The sequence below is a fragment of the Protopterus annectens genome, chromosome 3.part1, assembly GCF_019279795.1.
Source record: "Protopterus annectens isolate FY-2018-M chromosome 3.part1, PAN1.0, whole genome shotgun sequence".
NCBI classification, from domain to species: domain Eukaryota; kingdom Metazoa; phylum Chordata; order Ceratodontiformes; family Protopteridae; genus Protopterus; species Protopterus annectens.
Window position 1 is genome coordinate 578,951,255 of NC_056732.1, and position 17,420 is coordinate 578,968,674.

Here is a 17,420-nt window from a genome sequence, read left to right on the forward strand (position 1 = left end):
GAACCATGTCAACATAAGACCAATCAGCAATTGCACCACAGACATCTAATCTGGAATTATGAAGGAAAAAAAAAGAAAAAAATAACTAGAATGAACCATAGCAACTACAGGTATAGGCTATTCAATCCTATACAAGTGGATAATTGTCTAGAAAGGGTGAGCACAGGGTCCTTCTTACAGAATATAGACTCTGCAAAAGAAATAAAGTACTTATCTTTATAATAAAAAATGTCTCCATCCACATATGATCTGAGCAGCTGGTGAGCATCCATACAGTGAAAATGGTTCCTTCTGTTAGACAAGCAGAAAAAGTAAAAAGGCATGTTCTGATAGCTTGGCACAAAGGTAGGATTTGTTCTAAGTGCCACCTGTTCTTGTGGATTACCAAGTAAGGAGAACTAACAGAGAGTCTCAGCAATTTAAAAATCCTTTTTGCAGAAATAATAGCCACTAAAAAAAGTTCTTTGCTGAAAGATACTCTAATTCCACAGGTGTGGCAAGAGAAGGGGTGAGCTTTACTAGCACAAGTGATTCATGATGGAACAGGGGTCATGAACAGAAGAAATAATATGAAAAGTATCTTGTAAATAGGCCTTACAGCCTAAAAGAAGCAAGAACAGTATTAATTTGTATATGGAAATTAGATATAACAGCCAAGCGATAAACTTCAATGGAAGAGTAACAACACAGAATAAAAAAGTTTGGAAATTTAAAGAACAGAAGGGATTGGGTCAGAAAAAGATATGAACTCCTTGCTACAAGCCCAAAAGGAAAATGTGGTTATTACCTTAACACATTTTCTGAGCAGAATGTCCCTGACAAGAAGACATGATGCAACCTCTCAACCTAAAAAGGCATTATTATTAGTTATTAATTAAAACAATGAGTGAGAAGGTCACTGAAAAACCAACCAGTAAAATCAAAATGAAAACTCCAGCAAAGCTAGAACTTCCGCTAAGTGACCTCCCAAACCTCTTGTATCTGAAATTGTCTATTAAAATGATGAAACATGTCATGGGCATTCAGAATTGCCAATTAGCTGAAACATCTCATGTTCATAAGGATCATTTGCATATATTCCATGTGCCTCTGATACTAGTTATTAATGGAATTAAAGACACACTGTCAGTTTTACAAAATGGAGATGTGGATGAGTTTTGTGTGATTGAAACATCAGCATCCTGAAAGAACACAAGTGAAGGGAGGTCTCCAGTAGACATCGTCTGGGTAGAGGGGAACCACATTTGTCTAGATTGAAACGGGGCTCCAAGAATAACTCTGGCCTTGAGAATGCTGGCTTTCTGCAAAATATCTCATCATTAGAAGAAATGGGGAAAAGCATAAAAGATGGCTAGAAACTCATCTGTGGACCACAACATCTGATGGCCTGGGAGTGGGATCAGTGAAAAGTACTTGGAGAATTTGCTGTTGGTTGAAGATGTGAAGAGATTGAATACTAACCTGCCCCACAGCTGAAACATTTTCCTGGTTATTAAGAAGCTCAGAGAGCATTTGTGGGGTATCAAAAGGCAAAAAAGGCAGCATTTGATTTTGTCGACTAACAAAGAGGTCTCCCTTAAAGTGCAACTAGCTATCAAAAATTGATGAGACTTGATGGCATGTCAGTGTGTGTCCTCAACTTGTTGATGAATCAGACATTGGACTTCTGAGTGGTGGTAGTAGTGTGCAAGATAGGGCATTGCTCAAATCCTGTCTTCCCTTAAACCTTACTCCTCTTCCTAAACATTCAGCATGCACTGTTTCCACAAATCCCATTTATCTCCATGAAATTTACTTCTTCCCTTTTCTATTGATCCTATCTCTAGTTCTTTTATCGCCAATATTCAATAATTCAATTATAGATATTTTTAATTTTGATTTTCTTTTTCTAGTAATTTTTTTTTTTTTTTTTTGCAGCTAGTAGTAATAAACAGTCAGGCATTAATTTATATAGGCAGTTCATAATGCGAGTCCCTATTCAAGATTATCTTTTTTTTAGTTACAGCCATTTGTTCTCCCAACATTTCTGACATAGTAGTATGTAAGGAATTTTTCCCATTCTTCCTTTATAAACTGTCATCCCTGCTAAATAATTCATACTGCTTCTTTTCCATATCTTTCTTTTATTTCCACTATATTTTTAAACTCCACTTTTATTTTATCCCACTCACTGGCTCTCCCTTCTGAAGAAATTAATATCTTCCATAATAGCTGTCAGATAATTTCCACTACCCATTCTTTTAATTACTCCCTTTTAAACAGGTAAGTAGGAAAGAGCTATTGTCTCATTTTTACTTCACTACCCTGATTTTTTCAGTTTTTATCAGTGCATGATCTAAAATGGGTAATGGACATCTCAGATTTTTTTCAAATAAATGTACACACTCCTGTGAAATATAATTTCTGGGGAATAAATATAAATTCTGAGTTCCTACTACAGAATTCACATCCTCCATACCATATATTTTGATATGTTTCTACAGAAATCTGTCATCTTTTATTATATCTTCTCTATGTCCCACTGATACATCCGCACTACTATAAATCAAGTTACAGCCACACAAACCCATAAACAGTATTGCCTGCTGAAAGCTGAATATTTCTCCCAAAACTTTAACCTGCATAATAGTAGTCTTTGGTGGAATATAAATACATGCCAGCATAATCCCTTGCCAACAGTCCCTTACCACCACAAATCTGTCATTATTGCCATTTTTTTTCGTCTTCTGCCATTACTGGAGTTCCTCTCAGGCAACCTGTATTATTCCCATTTTCCTTTGTCCCTGATATTCTGCTGAATATTCATCCAGAAATCATTTCTTCATATTCACATGCTCATTTCTATCTAAATGCGTCTCTCATGCAAAACTGCTTTTTGCACCCTACATTTCTTAACATAATTCAATACTCTCTGATTTTTAACTATACCTGTAAGATCATTTATATCCCAAGATAACATGAACAGAGTAGCCATTAAGATTGAAGGATATTACTCCCAGCTATTATACATGACAGTTCTCCAAAATATGCATTCCCAGATTTTGGCTTACATGCTCACACTGTTTGGCAAACTGATCTTTTAAGCTGTTGCATTTTCTCATCTCTAATATGAACATACGTCACATTTTTCAAGATGTTTTGCTTCAATAAAAACACAAATAAAATACAAATCACAGAACCTCCATCTCCCCTAACTTAACACAAACATAAAATTGTGTATATTTTCACAAAATGAAATGTACCCCTCTAGATAGGAGCAGATGCTCCCAATCAACAGCCCTACCCATAGGTATTAAAATTCAGGTTACCCATGATAAGCACTTGAAACAGCCTGTACTCCCCTACTTACATTGATTACTCTGTTATTTTTTCTCTGTCACCATCCAAGACGGCAACCTTTAACTCATTAACACCTATGTGGTGTGGAATGTCACACATATTGCATTCCTGGGCATTTTCTGAAAATAAACTTAAAAGCATAAGAAAAACAATATTTTGTGAACAATAAAATCTACTAAAACTGTACAAATAATGTCATCAGTAAGTATTACTTCAACTGATAATAAAATGCTTTCATACTCTTTTCCATAAATACTGTAACATATTATAATGCACACAAACCCCAAATTATATTTTTTCTAAGCTTTTACAAATTTTCATATTGCGAAAACTATAAAACCTAGACATATATTGTTTGAACTTTTGTTAACCAAGCATAAGCTTTCACATGACAACACAATTCCTTTTTAAGTGCACATTTATTGAGATAGTTACAGAAATATGAAAATTAGAAGTTATGTACTTACCATAACGTTCCATCTGAGTAGGTGGATTCATTTGTCTGCAACCTGTGGGTTATGGATCCGATATCAGATCCGAACCGGCATGGTTTATCCAGCTATGGATCCGAGCTCTTAGCTCCTCCCCTCACCCATAATGCCCTGCTCTCCCTACATGACCTCAGATCGAGTTTGCCCTGAATCAAAATACCCTAGAAAAGGGTAACACATAATATGCAGGAAACTGACAAGGCCAGGGGGATAGGAGGGCGGGATGGTTGCAGACAAATGAATCCACCTACTCAGATGGAACATTATGGTAAGTACATAACTTCTAAATCTGAAGCAGGAGATTCATTTGTCTGCAACCTGTGGGACAGAGTCCCCAGCTACCTGAATCTTGGGCGGCCGTCATGGAAGGATATTCCGGAGCACCGCGGAGCCAAAGGATGCTCTACCTCTAGATGTGATATCCAGCTTGTAATGAGAAATAAAGGTATGAGATGAAGCCCAAGTGGCTGCTGAACAAATGTCATCCAGAGGAATTCTAGCTTTAAAGGCCGCTGAGGTAGAAACTGACCGGGTCATATGGGCACAGACTCCCTCCGGTGCGGGCCTCCCAGAAGCTTGGTAAGCTAAAAGAATACACTGCGAAATCCATCGTGACAAGGAGACTTTGGAAATTGGCTTACCCAGATTGAATTTGGCAAAGGAAATGAACAACTGGTCAGATTGCCTATGACCAGCTGTCCTGTTAAGATAAAAACGAAGCTGCCTGTGAACATCCAAGGAATGCAGCTTGTATACACCCTTGTTCTGATATTTAGGAAAGAAAACAGGGAGGTTAATGGACTGATTAATGTTTGCTTCTGAAGCTACCTTAGGAAGAAAGGAGGGATTGGTCCTGAGGTATACGCGGTCCGGATGGAAGACCAAGTAAGGAGGCTTCATGGATAAGGCTTGAAGTTCCGAAACCCTTTTGGCCGAAGTAATGGCTACTAAAAAAGCAGTCTTGAGGGACAAGAATTTAAGATCTACTGTGGCCGCAGGCTCGAAGGGGGGAGCGGTCAAGGCCTGAAGAACCAAAGAAAGATCCCACGGTGGAACCGCCTGCTTGACAGGGGGTCTAAGGAGAAAGGTGCCTTTTAGGAAGATTTTACATAATTTGGCGGACATAAGAGGTCCAGAGTCATGACCAACATGATAGTGAGAAATGGCCGCAAGCTGCACTTTAACCGTTGAACTACTGGCACCATCATTAAAAAGAGTGGTTAGGAAGTCTAGCACCAGAGGAAGGGGAACCGTGAAGGGATCTAGACCCTGCCGCTCCGCCCAAATGGAGAATCGTTTCCATTTATTGCGGTAAACTTTTCTGGTAGATGGTTTATATGAGCCGCTACCAGGATGGCCTTAATGGGGGACGAGATACCGGGAGTCCTAATTAGGAGTGGAACTGGAGCAGCCAAGCAGTTAGCTTCAGGTTGTCCAGATTCGGAGTTGGTAGGTTCGATGGGCGTGATATCAGATCCAGAATGGGATCTAGAAACCAAGGTGGATTCACCGAGTGAGACCTTAGGTAAGGGAACCAGATCTGTCGAGGCCAGAATGGGGCAATGAGGATCATTCTGCACCCCAACCGAGAGGCTTTCTGAAGAACTTGGAGCATCAGAGGCAAAGGGGGGTAAGCGTAAAGAAGACCGGGAGGCCAAGCATGCACTAGAGCGTCTCTCGGGGAATCCTCTGGAGGAGGGATTAGAGCGAAAAAACTGTCGCACTTGGTGTTTAAGGGAGACGCAAAGAGATTGCAACAAGGAGTTCCCCACCATACGAAGATACATTTCGCTACTTGAGCATTGAGAGACCACTCGTACGGGGAGAGAATGGTGCGACTGAGTTTGTCCGCAAGGATGTTGGACCGACCCAGAATATGCGTTGCGATGAGAAAGCGGTTGGTGGAGATCGCCCATTCCCACACTCTCATGGCTTCTCGACATAAAGGATAAGACCTGGTTCCCCCCTGTTTGTTGATGTACCAGACCACCGACATGTTGTCTGACTGAATTGCAATTGTTCCAAGGGGAAGAAAGGCCTGAAGTGCTCGCAATGCCAAGAGCACTGCTCTCATCTCTAGAACATTGATATGCAGGGAGGTCTCTGAGTCGTTCCATGTGCCTTGGACCATCCGGCCTGCAAAATGCTCCCCCACCCGAGGCGGGAGGCGTCCGTGGTCACCGTGGGGAGAGGGGGAGAAGCACAAAAGGGGCGGCCTCCGTGGAGATCCTGTGAATGGAGCCACCACAAGAGAGACCGCTTGCAAGCCTTGCTGATCGCAATGGGATGATGCAGAGGTAGAGCAAGGTAAGACCACTGAACTTGAAGTGTCCACTGAAGGACCCGCATGTTGAACCTGGCGAGTGGAAGAAGAGATATCGCTGCCGCCATGGACCCTAGTGCCCTCAGGACCAATTCCGCCGGAACTGAGCTGGAGTGGAGGATGGCCCACACCTGGAGTCGCAGATTCCGAACTCTGTCGGCTGTGAGAAAGGCTCTTAACTCCCTCGTGTCTAACCTGGCACCTATAAAATCTATCAACTGAGTAGGGGCCAGGTTGGACTTTGCTACGTTTATCGTGATGCCCAGGTGGGGAGCTAGATGAAGAAAGGAGTCTCGCGCCAAGGATAGTAGATGCCTTGTTGGGGCGGTAAGAAGCCAGTCGTCCAGGTACAGAAAGACCTGCACCCCCTGAAGCCTCAGGTGGGCCGCAACCACTGCTAATACTTTGGTGAACACCCTGGGGGCTGTGGTGAGACCAAAGGGAAGGACCCTGAACTGGTAGTGACTGGCTCCCAGCCGGAAGTGAAGAAACCTCCTGGAGCGCCTGTCCATTAGTATGTGGTAGTACGCATCCTTGAGGTCTATAGAGCACATCCAGTGATTCTCTCCCAGAAGGGGGAGGATGGATTGCAAAGTGGCCATCCGGAACTTCTCCTTGGGAACTGCCAGGTTTAACAGGGACAGGTCTAAAATTGGTCTTTGGTCCCCCGTCTTTTTTGGCACTAAAAAGAACCTGGAGTAGAACCCTGATCCGATCTGGTCTGGGGGGACAGGCTGGATTGCTCTTTTCCCCAGCAGATGGCCAATTTCTGCTGAAGCGGCCTCCCACTGACCGGGTGGAACGTCGGGGAGGGATCTTAATTTTGGAATGTGATGAAAGGGGATCTTGTATCCTCTGGATATAATGCGGAGGACCCAGCGGTCTGATGTTATGGACTCCCATTACGCTAGGTGCTCCAAAAAACATCCCCTGACTGCCTCCAGAGTGGAGCAGTCCGGCAACCCCCCAGGGCTGCTACGCGGGCCGTTCAGAGAAAGGTTTTCTGGTCCCGAAATTCCTGGGAGCCCCTCTGCCCCTGGGGCGGCGTCCTCCCTGTCCTCCTCTGCCACAGAAGGACTGGTTGTCCGGAGCGGGTTGGGATTGCTGCGACTTCCGGAACCACATCTTCTTCTGGCCCTTTTGGTTCCTAGAGTAGGACCTCTGGGGCACAGAGAAGCGGATTCAGATGGCAGACAGCGTCTTCCCGTCCTTTTCGCTCTGGGTCAAAGTGTCACGAACCGCTTTGCCAAAAAGGGCAGAACCATCAAAGGGGGCGTTCTCGAAGGACGCCTTGAAGGGCTCCATGAAATCACAATGGCGGAGCCAGGCCTGGCGTCTAGTGACTAGGCCTACTCCTGCAGCTCTAGCGGCTCCCTCAGTAGCATGGGACAGCAACCGCATAGAGGTATTCGTCACGGATCGAAGAGTGGCCATACAGGTGGAGTGCAAAAGTTTGTCCTCCTCCGACATGGACTCTGGGGGGGATGCAGCGTATTCTTTAATAAGATCGCGCTGCATCCTGATAACATGTGCCAGATAGTTGAGCGCCCTCACCGAGAAGGTCGCTTAACTAAACATTCACTTCCCCAAGTAGTCCATCATCCGAGACTCCTTGCTTGGAGGATGGACTGAGGGACTCTCCTGGGCGAGTTCCCTCTTGGTGGCTGCTGCCGTCAACATGGCATCTACCGGAGGCCCCTTACTCCAGTGGGCACGGTCTGCAGGGGGGCTAAGGATTCTGTCTGGCCTTTTGGGGATTGGCTCCACGGTGTCCGGTTCCTTCCATGCCCTGGTGGTAATAAGGTCCACCAGGGGGTCGGCAGGAGGGGACACCCAAGAGGTAGACGGGCCCGCTTCGAATGCCTCCAAGAACACGGACTCGTCCGAGGAAGACTTGGGGGCAGACTACCCACCCCTTATGTGAAGCATTTCCATGATGTCTCCAAAGGAGACATCCTCGGGGGGTGATCTTGGGGAGCCTTCCCCTTCCTCCAAATCCGTGTCTTCTGTTAAAGACTCGGGGGAGTCTATGTGCCTCCTTTTACATGTATGCTTGCGAGATGCTTCCTCGGGGGGGCTGTCCGAGGAGCCCTCGCAAGCAGTGTCTTGTTCCAATGGAACAGCTTGGGGCATTGAAGCGGGCTGTCCCAGTGGCCAGATGGTGGAAGCCTGACCCAGTGCAGATGGAGCGCGGGAAGGAGCCGAAGCAAGTGCCGGGGGTCCGGAAGCCCTCAACAGAGCCCTCTCCACTACATCAAAAGCCGAAGGGGAGCCAGCCTCGACCAAAGGATCCGAAAGTCGGCTCCCCCTCGGATCCGAAGAGTGGACCAGTGCGCTCCGACACAGACAGTGCCAAAGGCACACTAAGTCCCCCGGATCCGAAGCTCGGAGCCAGGCTCCGAGAGGTCGGATCCGAAACACTCGAGGGCAGGGTCGGATCCGAAGTACCTAGTACTATCGGCGCCAACCCACCCCCGGCTCCGAAGCTGCCCGGCTCCAAACGCTCCGAACCCGGGTAGCGGGTCGGAGAAGGAGCTATGGGCTTGAAAAATGGGGTTGAGCTCCCCCCCAGAGGGGGGGGGGGGAGGCAGGAGCACTCCCATCTGCATCTGGGCCTGGATGAACCTTCTCATCATCCGGTCCAGATTGGCGTCAGAAAGGCTATACGTAGACCTTGAAGAGGCTACCGAGGTAGGCCTTGAGTGCCTCCTCGATAGCCTCGACGGAGATCGGGTCTCTTCCTCCTCAGGCCCCGGTGAAAAGCAGACCGGAGACCGGAGCCGAGGGGGGGGGGGGAGCCAGCAGCCAAGGAGGCCGGTGGAGAAGCCCGCTTAGCTGGCGGGGCCGAAACGGAGGTCTCGGCCCACCGCTTGTGGTGCTTCTCTCAACGGTCCTTTTTTCTTGCTTCCCTGTCCTCCAACCCAGCAGTGGGAGGTTGAGTCCCAGGTGGAGGAGGGGGAGCAGGTGAGGAGGGAACTGTAGCAACAGTACCCACCACAGGAGCGGAGGCCAAAGCCGAGTCCGGGGGCAGAAGTCCCGCCAGGACCAGCTTTGACCTCCATTCCTTCAATGCCCTGGGGTTGAACCCTGCACAAATGGAACATCCAGAAGTGAGGTGTTCAACCCCAAGGCATCGAACGCACCGAGTGTGGCCATCAGCAAGGGAAAGCTTATGGCCACACTCGGAGCACTTCGAAAAAATTGCCTTAGGGGCTTCTGACATAACTAAAGTCTTTTTTTTTTTTTTTTTACCAAAGAAAAAAGACAAACAATTAGTGCTAAACTAGCACACACACAAGGCCCCAAACAACACACTCAACAAAACTCCGAACCAGCGAGGGGAGGGAATTAAAATAAAATTTTAGATGTAAAAATTTAAACCCAAAACTATCAAAAGACTAAAGCAAACCTAACACAATCACACAACTTTAACTACAAAAAAGCAATTTAAAGCTTTACAAGAGTTTTTATAAGAACTTAGCTGAAGAGCTCAGACGATCCAACTGGTTACCAGCGCGGCAAACTAGATCTGAGGTCATGTAGCATGGCATTATGGGTAAGGGGAGGAGCTAAGAGCTCGGATCCATAGCTGGATATACCATGCCGGTTCGGATCCGATATCGGATCCATAACCCACAGGTTGCAGACAAATGAATCTCCTACTTCAGATCATATATTTAATGGTATAATTAGCAATACAAATGCTACTACACATCCCTCTATGTGCAACTTACAGCTCAAATATCAAAGACAGTTTACTTCAATATCATCTAAGGTTTCACCTAATGTCATATAACAGTTTGTAAGTCACTTGTTTTTTGAAGTATTAAGTACACAGGGAAATATTGCTTTTTTCCCATAATTACAAACTAGCAATATTTCCAGTACAGTGTGATATAAACCAACATTTTCACTGACTTCTCCTGTCTTCCGTACTGGTATTTCACACCATATACCTCAATAAAATCTCTCTCTCTCAGTTATGAAAATATGAACATAAATATAAAAACATGAACAATAAGTGGCAAACAAATATTTATTTCTCCAGTACAGAACATCCAAGACTAATCTTAGCATCATTCTGTTAACTCATTTCCCTAACTCTACCTATTATTAACTAGTAAGTCACTTAAAGAAGCTAGACCCAAAACGTTCTGGATGTGTGAACTGGAAGTATACAAAAAAGGCTTTATAGGCTTGAGTGAGTTGAATAAACAAACTAAATTATGCACTATTATAGTAAATGCACTAAAGAATTAAGGCTGATGAGAAGGCTACTACTTACTCAAGTCTCACAGTTTCAAACTTTCTCTTAGCAAAGGGTACTCAGAATTCTCAAGATTAATTGCTTCTACTTACAGACAGCTATTCTCCAAGTAAAAACAGTCACTAATGAGAAAGAAACAGCCGACAACTTTTGCAGTTGCATGAAGGAATCCCAGTAAATTTTACTGAGAACAGAATTCCAGACATCACATGACCACCTGCAGACTTACTTTCTCCCACTGAGAGCATCTGCTACGGGAAGGAATAAGCTAGCAGCTCTGCAGATGTAAGAAACCTATTTACATGGCTTTCATCATTTTGTCTTATTTTGTTTCAGGCCTATTTGGTTCAACATTGTCTACAGCTTAAACCAAGGACATTCATCTAGACATTCTCCCTGTAAAAATAAGGACAGTAGTACCTTAATTCTACATATATCAATACAGTTTTACAAAGGGCCCTATCCCACCAACTTGCTTTTGAACAGTCTTTCTTATCTTGTCATAGTACAAAGCCTGTACATCCTACAACTAAAACAATACTTCCTTGCTTTAACATCTTTAACATATGCAACAGTCATTGATAAGACTCCCCCATATCGCAGTTAAAACACCCCTGACTGTAGACTATACAAACCTGCTCTTCACTATTAAATGCAGATTACATCATTTTATTTATTTATTTATTTATTTTATTTTTTATTTTACATTTGTTGACCGGGCTAGGCTAGCTGGAGAAATTTCCATTTTCAGTAGCGGCCCGGGGAGAAAAGCTCCACAGAGTGAGATACATACAGAAAATCTATCAAACCAAAAAAATAATGATAACAATAACAATCATAATATGGAGTTAGTATTAGGGTTTGCAATAACAAAAATAAAGACTAGTAAACCCTTCAATGTAAAGTAGTACTACAGGGTTAATTCCTATGACACACAATACTATCTACATGACATGATAAAAATTGAGAAAGAGAAGGAAGAAAAGAGAACTTAATAGATATAGTCAAAAAGGAAAGTATGTAAGGAAAGTAGAGTGAAAGAAAGTAAGGAAATGATAGAGATTAACTGTGGAGAAAAAGCTAAACAACAGTGGGGAAGAAGAGTAAGACAAAGAGGGAGTAGAATGAAGGAGGAAGGAGATAGTTATATTTAGTTAGTAATAAATTAGCTAGTCAGGTTTACTACATGAACAAAGCCAGTGATTTTGGAAATGCAGTTTAATATTTTGTTTGAAAAGAGGCAATGATGTAATCTTTGTTATGTTAGTAGGTAACAAATTCCATTTTGTCCCAACAGCATTGGTAAAAGAGAGTCACCAGCATTATTATTTGATTTTATAGAACTTGTCAGAATTTTACTGGAGGAGAGAGTTAAGATTTTTATATGGGGTAATGAGTTGTGAGAGTATTGGGGTATTATTAGGTTGGTATAAGATTTTGTGGGCAATGCAGAGTTGGTGGATTATCAGATAGTTCTGAAACTCAGGCCAGCCTAAAAGTTTTAAGTTTAGACAATGATGTGTTTTATAGGGTTGCCGTAGCAAAGCGGGCAATGTTATTATAGCAGGTTGCCAGTTTGTTAAGGCTTGTTTTTTTGAGATTGGTGAAGATAGGTGAAGCATACAGAAGAGTAGAGATAAGATGGGAGTGAGCGATCCTTGTTCTAGTTGAAGGTGTAAGAAAAGGTCTAATTCGATATAGGGATCCTATCTTTCTATTAACTTGTTTTATGGAGTTGTTAATGTGTAGGTCAAATGAGAGATTATTGTCTATTGTAATACCTAACAATTTAGTTGATGTGTCAGGTGAGATGACAGTGGCTGTTGGAGGAGATAGAGAAGTGTAAGGGAGAGGTCCTGGATGTGGGGTAAAGAAGAAGTTTGGTTTTCTTTGCATTTAGTAAGAGGAAACTACTAGAGAACCATGTTTCTATTGAACACTGTTTGGGTGAGAGAGATAAGTTCAGTGGTAGAAGATGCTGAGCAGATGGGCGAGTCACCAGTCATTGAATGCAGGTTGCTTGAGGGATTATAGTTTGAAGATCATTGATGAAGAGGGAGAAGAGAAGTGGTCCAAGGATAGAGCCTTGTGGAACACCAATGGAAACAGGCAAGAGAGAAGAGGTGTGGTTATCCCAGAGAACAGCTTGTGTTCTATCTGTGAGGTAAGATTTAAACCATGTAATGGTTGGGGTATCGAATGAGAGGGATTCAAGAGTATTAAGTAACAAGGGGTGGTTAACCATATCAAATGCTTTGGACAGGTCAATGAAGACGGCAGATGAGAGTAAGTTGTTGTTGCGGTTCTGATTAATGGTATCTACAAAAGAAAGCAGGGCAGTGGTGGTACTGTGGTGTGGTCTAAAGCCATGTTGACAGTTTGCTATTATGTTGTGATGAGAGAGATATTGCACGAGTTGTAGGTGGATACATTTTCCATGATCTTAGCCAAAGGTGAGAGGAGAGCAATGGGCCTATAGTTAGTAGTCAGTTGAGTGTCCATCTTTGTGTAGTGGGATAATATGAGAGACCTTCCAAATTTCGATGATTCCTTCTTTGATTGTCCTATTTATGAGAATAGATATAGGATATGCAATAACCTTGGCAGCTTTTGAAGAAAAGAGATGGGAGCTTATCAGTCGAGGGGGTACATGGTTTTAGTTTTAGAAGAAGTTTGTGTATGTATGATGTAGAGATAGGTTGTAGTGAAAATTTAAAGGAGGAGTTAGTTTGGTTACGAGGTGGGCAGAAATTGTTGGCATTAAGTTGTTTAGCTAGAGTTTGGATAGTTTCTGTGAAGAAAGAGTTAAAGGCATCTGCAGTCTGCTGGGGCGTGTCAGGGTCTGCATTTAGTGGGGAAGGTGTTTTGGAAGTTCCTGGGGAGAGGAGTTTATTAATTGGGGACCAGAATAGTTTTGAATTATTAAGATGAGTTTGTTGTAGTTCGATATAGAATTTCTTTTTGTCAGTTATTACTGCCTTTTTAGTTAGATTTCTAAGCTGTCGAGTTTAGAAGATCAGTGTTATTTCTGTGGGTTCTCCATCTAGCCCAGACTTTATTTCTAGTGAGAATGAGCTTTTTGGTTTCATTGGATAGCCAAGGGGCTATGTTAGATTTCATTCTAATAATACGTTCAGGAGCATGTTTGTCAAGAATGGATAAAAACATTTTGTTAAAATGTAATACTGCATTTTAGAGGAAGTGTTTTAAGGGGTTCCAGTTACATGCCCTGAGTTCAGTTTGAAATAGGTCCAGATTAAAATGTTTGAGGTGCGTATTTTTCTAGTAACGGGGGTTTAGCAAATCAGCTTTATCTCTTGTTATAAAAGTTAGAGAGTGGTCACTGATATCATCTGGCAAGGTTCCTAGTTTGTAATTATTTTTTGCTCTGTTTATAAGTATCCAGTCTAGAATGCTTTCTCTATTAGTATGTTTATTGAGCCTAGTAGTGGAGGTGATGGTTTGAGTGAAACCATGTAGGTTGATATAGGATGAAGGATTTTCTTCATTAATGCTATTCCAGTCTATGTTCATGTCGCCTAGTATGATAGTTTCCTGTGGATAATTGGTGGATATGTGACTAAGAAAATCGAGGGTAGGTATATTGTTGCCTGGAGGCAGGTATATACAGATGATATTAAGGGATTTTTGAATTTAACTGGAGTTTGATCATGATGGCTTCTATCCTGCTATCTTGAGTTGGTGTGGCTGGGAGGGTAGTGACATTTAGATGATTTCTAAAGAGAATTGCAACACCACCACCTTTTCTTTTGGGACGGTGAGTCTTACCATATTGAAGCCTTGGGGCGTGATCTCAGAGTCTTTAGTGCTAGGTTTTAGCCATGTCTCTGACAGGCAAAGAATATCAAATGCGTGTGTGTGAAGGAGGGCATGTAGGTAAGGTACTTTGTTGTTTAGGCTTTGGGTATTCAGATGTCCTATTAAGAAGCTATTATAGGTTTTAGTAATAAGAGGGAGAGAAGGGCCAGGGTTAGGATGGATGTCACCATCTTGAAGAGTAGGATAGCTACATTTGATTGTACTTTATACAAACATTAACAAGAACAAAAAATGTTTAACTTACAGTTATGTCTAAATTAGCTTCAGTGTCCTTCAAAACATTAATGATAACGTGAGTAACATGCTTTACATTTCACTCACGAGTTTAACAAAGTCAGGAAAATTCTAGTTTTTCTCACCCACTTTTTCTTGCAAAGACATACTTCGGATGTCTGCTCCTATATCCAATGTAATGGATTCTTTATGGTCTCCCATTTATTAGTGTTGCTGGTCTTAGTCCTGATCTGATCATTATTTGGGATTAATCAGTCTCTTTAATTGATGGCAGGTGTGTACCCAAGAAGACTGAATGCTGTAATTAAATTAAAAGGTGCTTCAACAAAGTATTAGTTTAAGGGTGTGCACACTTATGCAACCAGCTTATTGTATGTTTATTTTTTATATTTTTCCCCCTAACAGATGTTTGTTTTTCAACTGAATTGTACAGGTTATAGGTCACATTAAAGGTGGGAATGGTTTTTAAATGATTTACTGTGGTCTCATTTTTTTATATCACAAAAACCTGGCATTTTAACAGGGTTGTGCAAATTTTTTATATCCACTGTACTTGTTTACATGAAATGACTCGATGCCCAGGAGAGATTACATGGGAAGCATGAACATGCACTTTTTAGACCTCTCCATTACTTGTAATGCCCTATATGGAAGGTGGACAGCATAGTTTTAAGGGATGAAGCCTTTTTAGAGCCACTGCAGAGCCAACATTATCTGGTGTCTGGGACTCTACCCAAATGGAACATGTACTGAGGTACAGAAGACAATCCATCTTCTTCATCACTGGAGCCATGATGTCTAAGGTCTGACAAGTTACTTTGGTGGCATCTTTCAGAAGGTCCATCAAAGACGGCACCATCTAGGAGGACTGGATGGTGACCACTCTGCAACCTTCATTGTGAGACAGGCATAGGGACAGCTGGCTAGTCAATTTTGGTGGTATCAAATGGAGGTGCTCACCAAAAAAGGAGGTCTTTAGTAGTTAACCTTTTCTACACTATTGAGTTTTTCTCCTTGTGAGTTCAAAGGGCACCCAATATGCTTTGCTTTAGACAGGGCCTTCTTTGGTTTCTTAGCAGGGAGCTCAGAGTCGGAAGAACAAAGACCCTTCCTGCAGAAAACATGGAAAATTAGAGGACTACAGAAAGCCTGAGGAACGCTGATGCTGTTGCAGAAGTATTAAAAGGCCTGGATGCCTTTATACTGGGAGAAATGGAAAGAAAAATGGTCTTTGATGTCAAAGGCATTAACATCTGAACAACCACCATTAAAGGAACTACATAATGAGTGGACTAAAACTCATCCAGTGTAGGCACTGGTAAAACTGTCACCAAAGGAACCATCACTAAAAAAAAGTCTTACGTCACCAAGAGGGGAATATAAGACAACCATTGCCAGCAAAACTGACACTTGATAGGAACATACTAGAGATACACAGTATGATGCTTGTAAATGCTGGAACCACAGCCAGGGTTAGCAGATGAAACATTATAGGGCTGGTGACAAAGTTAGTGGCACGGGGAAGAAGCGGCAACAAAAAATTAATTTCAATATCCTTGGTCAATGGGAGCAGCACCTGACCTCTACAAATTTTAGCAATACTGAAAAGGAAATACATGAAGGAGTGCACAACACCAGTTCCCTGCCATACACTTTAGTGCAGCATACTACAGCTTTATTTATGTACTTACTGTGTATACTCTAGCATAGTGTATTTGTAGATGTAGCTTGCAAACCTTAAAAACAGTGGCAATTTGGAAACCCAGGTTTGTAGTGCTTGCTTTTGCATTCTAACACTGCTATACATAAAAATTCAACTACAAAGGCAGTTTTGGGGTGAATATTTTCTTTATTGTTAGGATTTGACAGAAAGCACTACCGTTAAAATTGACCCTTTGAAATGCATTAAACTTTCAAAGACTTGCTTAAAAATCTTGATACTTCTGTTGTAAACACCAGGGTTCAGTATGTGTAGCAGTCTTAATTGAGGTAAGTAGTGAGTGCTAGAACTGACAGTTTAAAACATGTTCGTTTTAAATAAATGTTACTGTTATGAGAAAAGCAGAGACCCACAATAACCTGCACTGCTCAAACTCTTAGCAAGTAATTCTACAACTTCTGTATTTGCCAAGTCTATCTCCAATATATTTATTGAAAAAATGTTTCCAATTTCTTCAAAGCAATTTTGCATCTTCAGCATGAGCACCAAAAGAACCTGGCCCTTCTTCAGAACCACTCTTTCTGTCTGTTTCTATGCTGCTTTGCTGCACTCTCACTTTATTCTCTCTTTTAAAGAAGACAAATACTGCTCTTTGATCATGTTATTTTTGTCCAAATGGGTTTCTTTCAGTCTCTCTCCCACTGAAATTATATTCAGAATGGAGTAAAGTAGTACACAGAAATACTTTACTCTTCAATCTATGACCCATTAACAGTTCCAACAAGTAATGACAGGCTTAAAAACATCAGTCTAGGCCATAAATGACAGAACATCTACAGTGCACTTCGGCAGTCAAAGTAAAACCCCAAATAAGAGAAAGAAGTCTAATGGCATACTTCTGTACAAATAAATACTTAGACAAAATACTACAAAAAGTGGCTTTAAATATGCATTGCACCTTTTACGCATCTAGGCAAAGTAAAACATGAACACTGTGTACACAGCAGTTGTGCTGGAGAGAGAAAAAGTTGAGCTTTTTTCAAGAAAAATTTAAATGCACAATACTAATATTTACAGCCTTTGGCATTGTAAAAAGAATAATCCACTTAATTTTATCTCAACTTGTCTTCTGAAGCTATTCTCCTTTTTCAAATGAGTTGACGCAACACTCAGAAATATTGCTACTAGTATGTTTCAGTGTATGCCGCTACTGGTATTTTTGTTCTTGCTCACACCAAAATTAAAATGCAAGCTTTATGTCACAAG

General features: G+C 42.2%; 1 long non-coding RNA gene across 1 annotated transcript in view; it reads right to left on the reverse strand.

Moving 5' to 3' along the window:
- Window positions 1-17,420, reverse strand: part of LOC122798212 — an 848,568-nt gene that overhangs the window by 510,927 nt on the left and 320,221 nt on the right. The window lies entirely within an intron of this gene.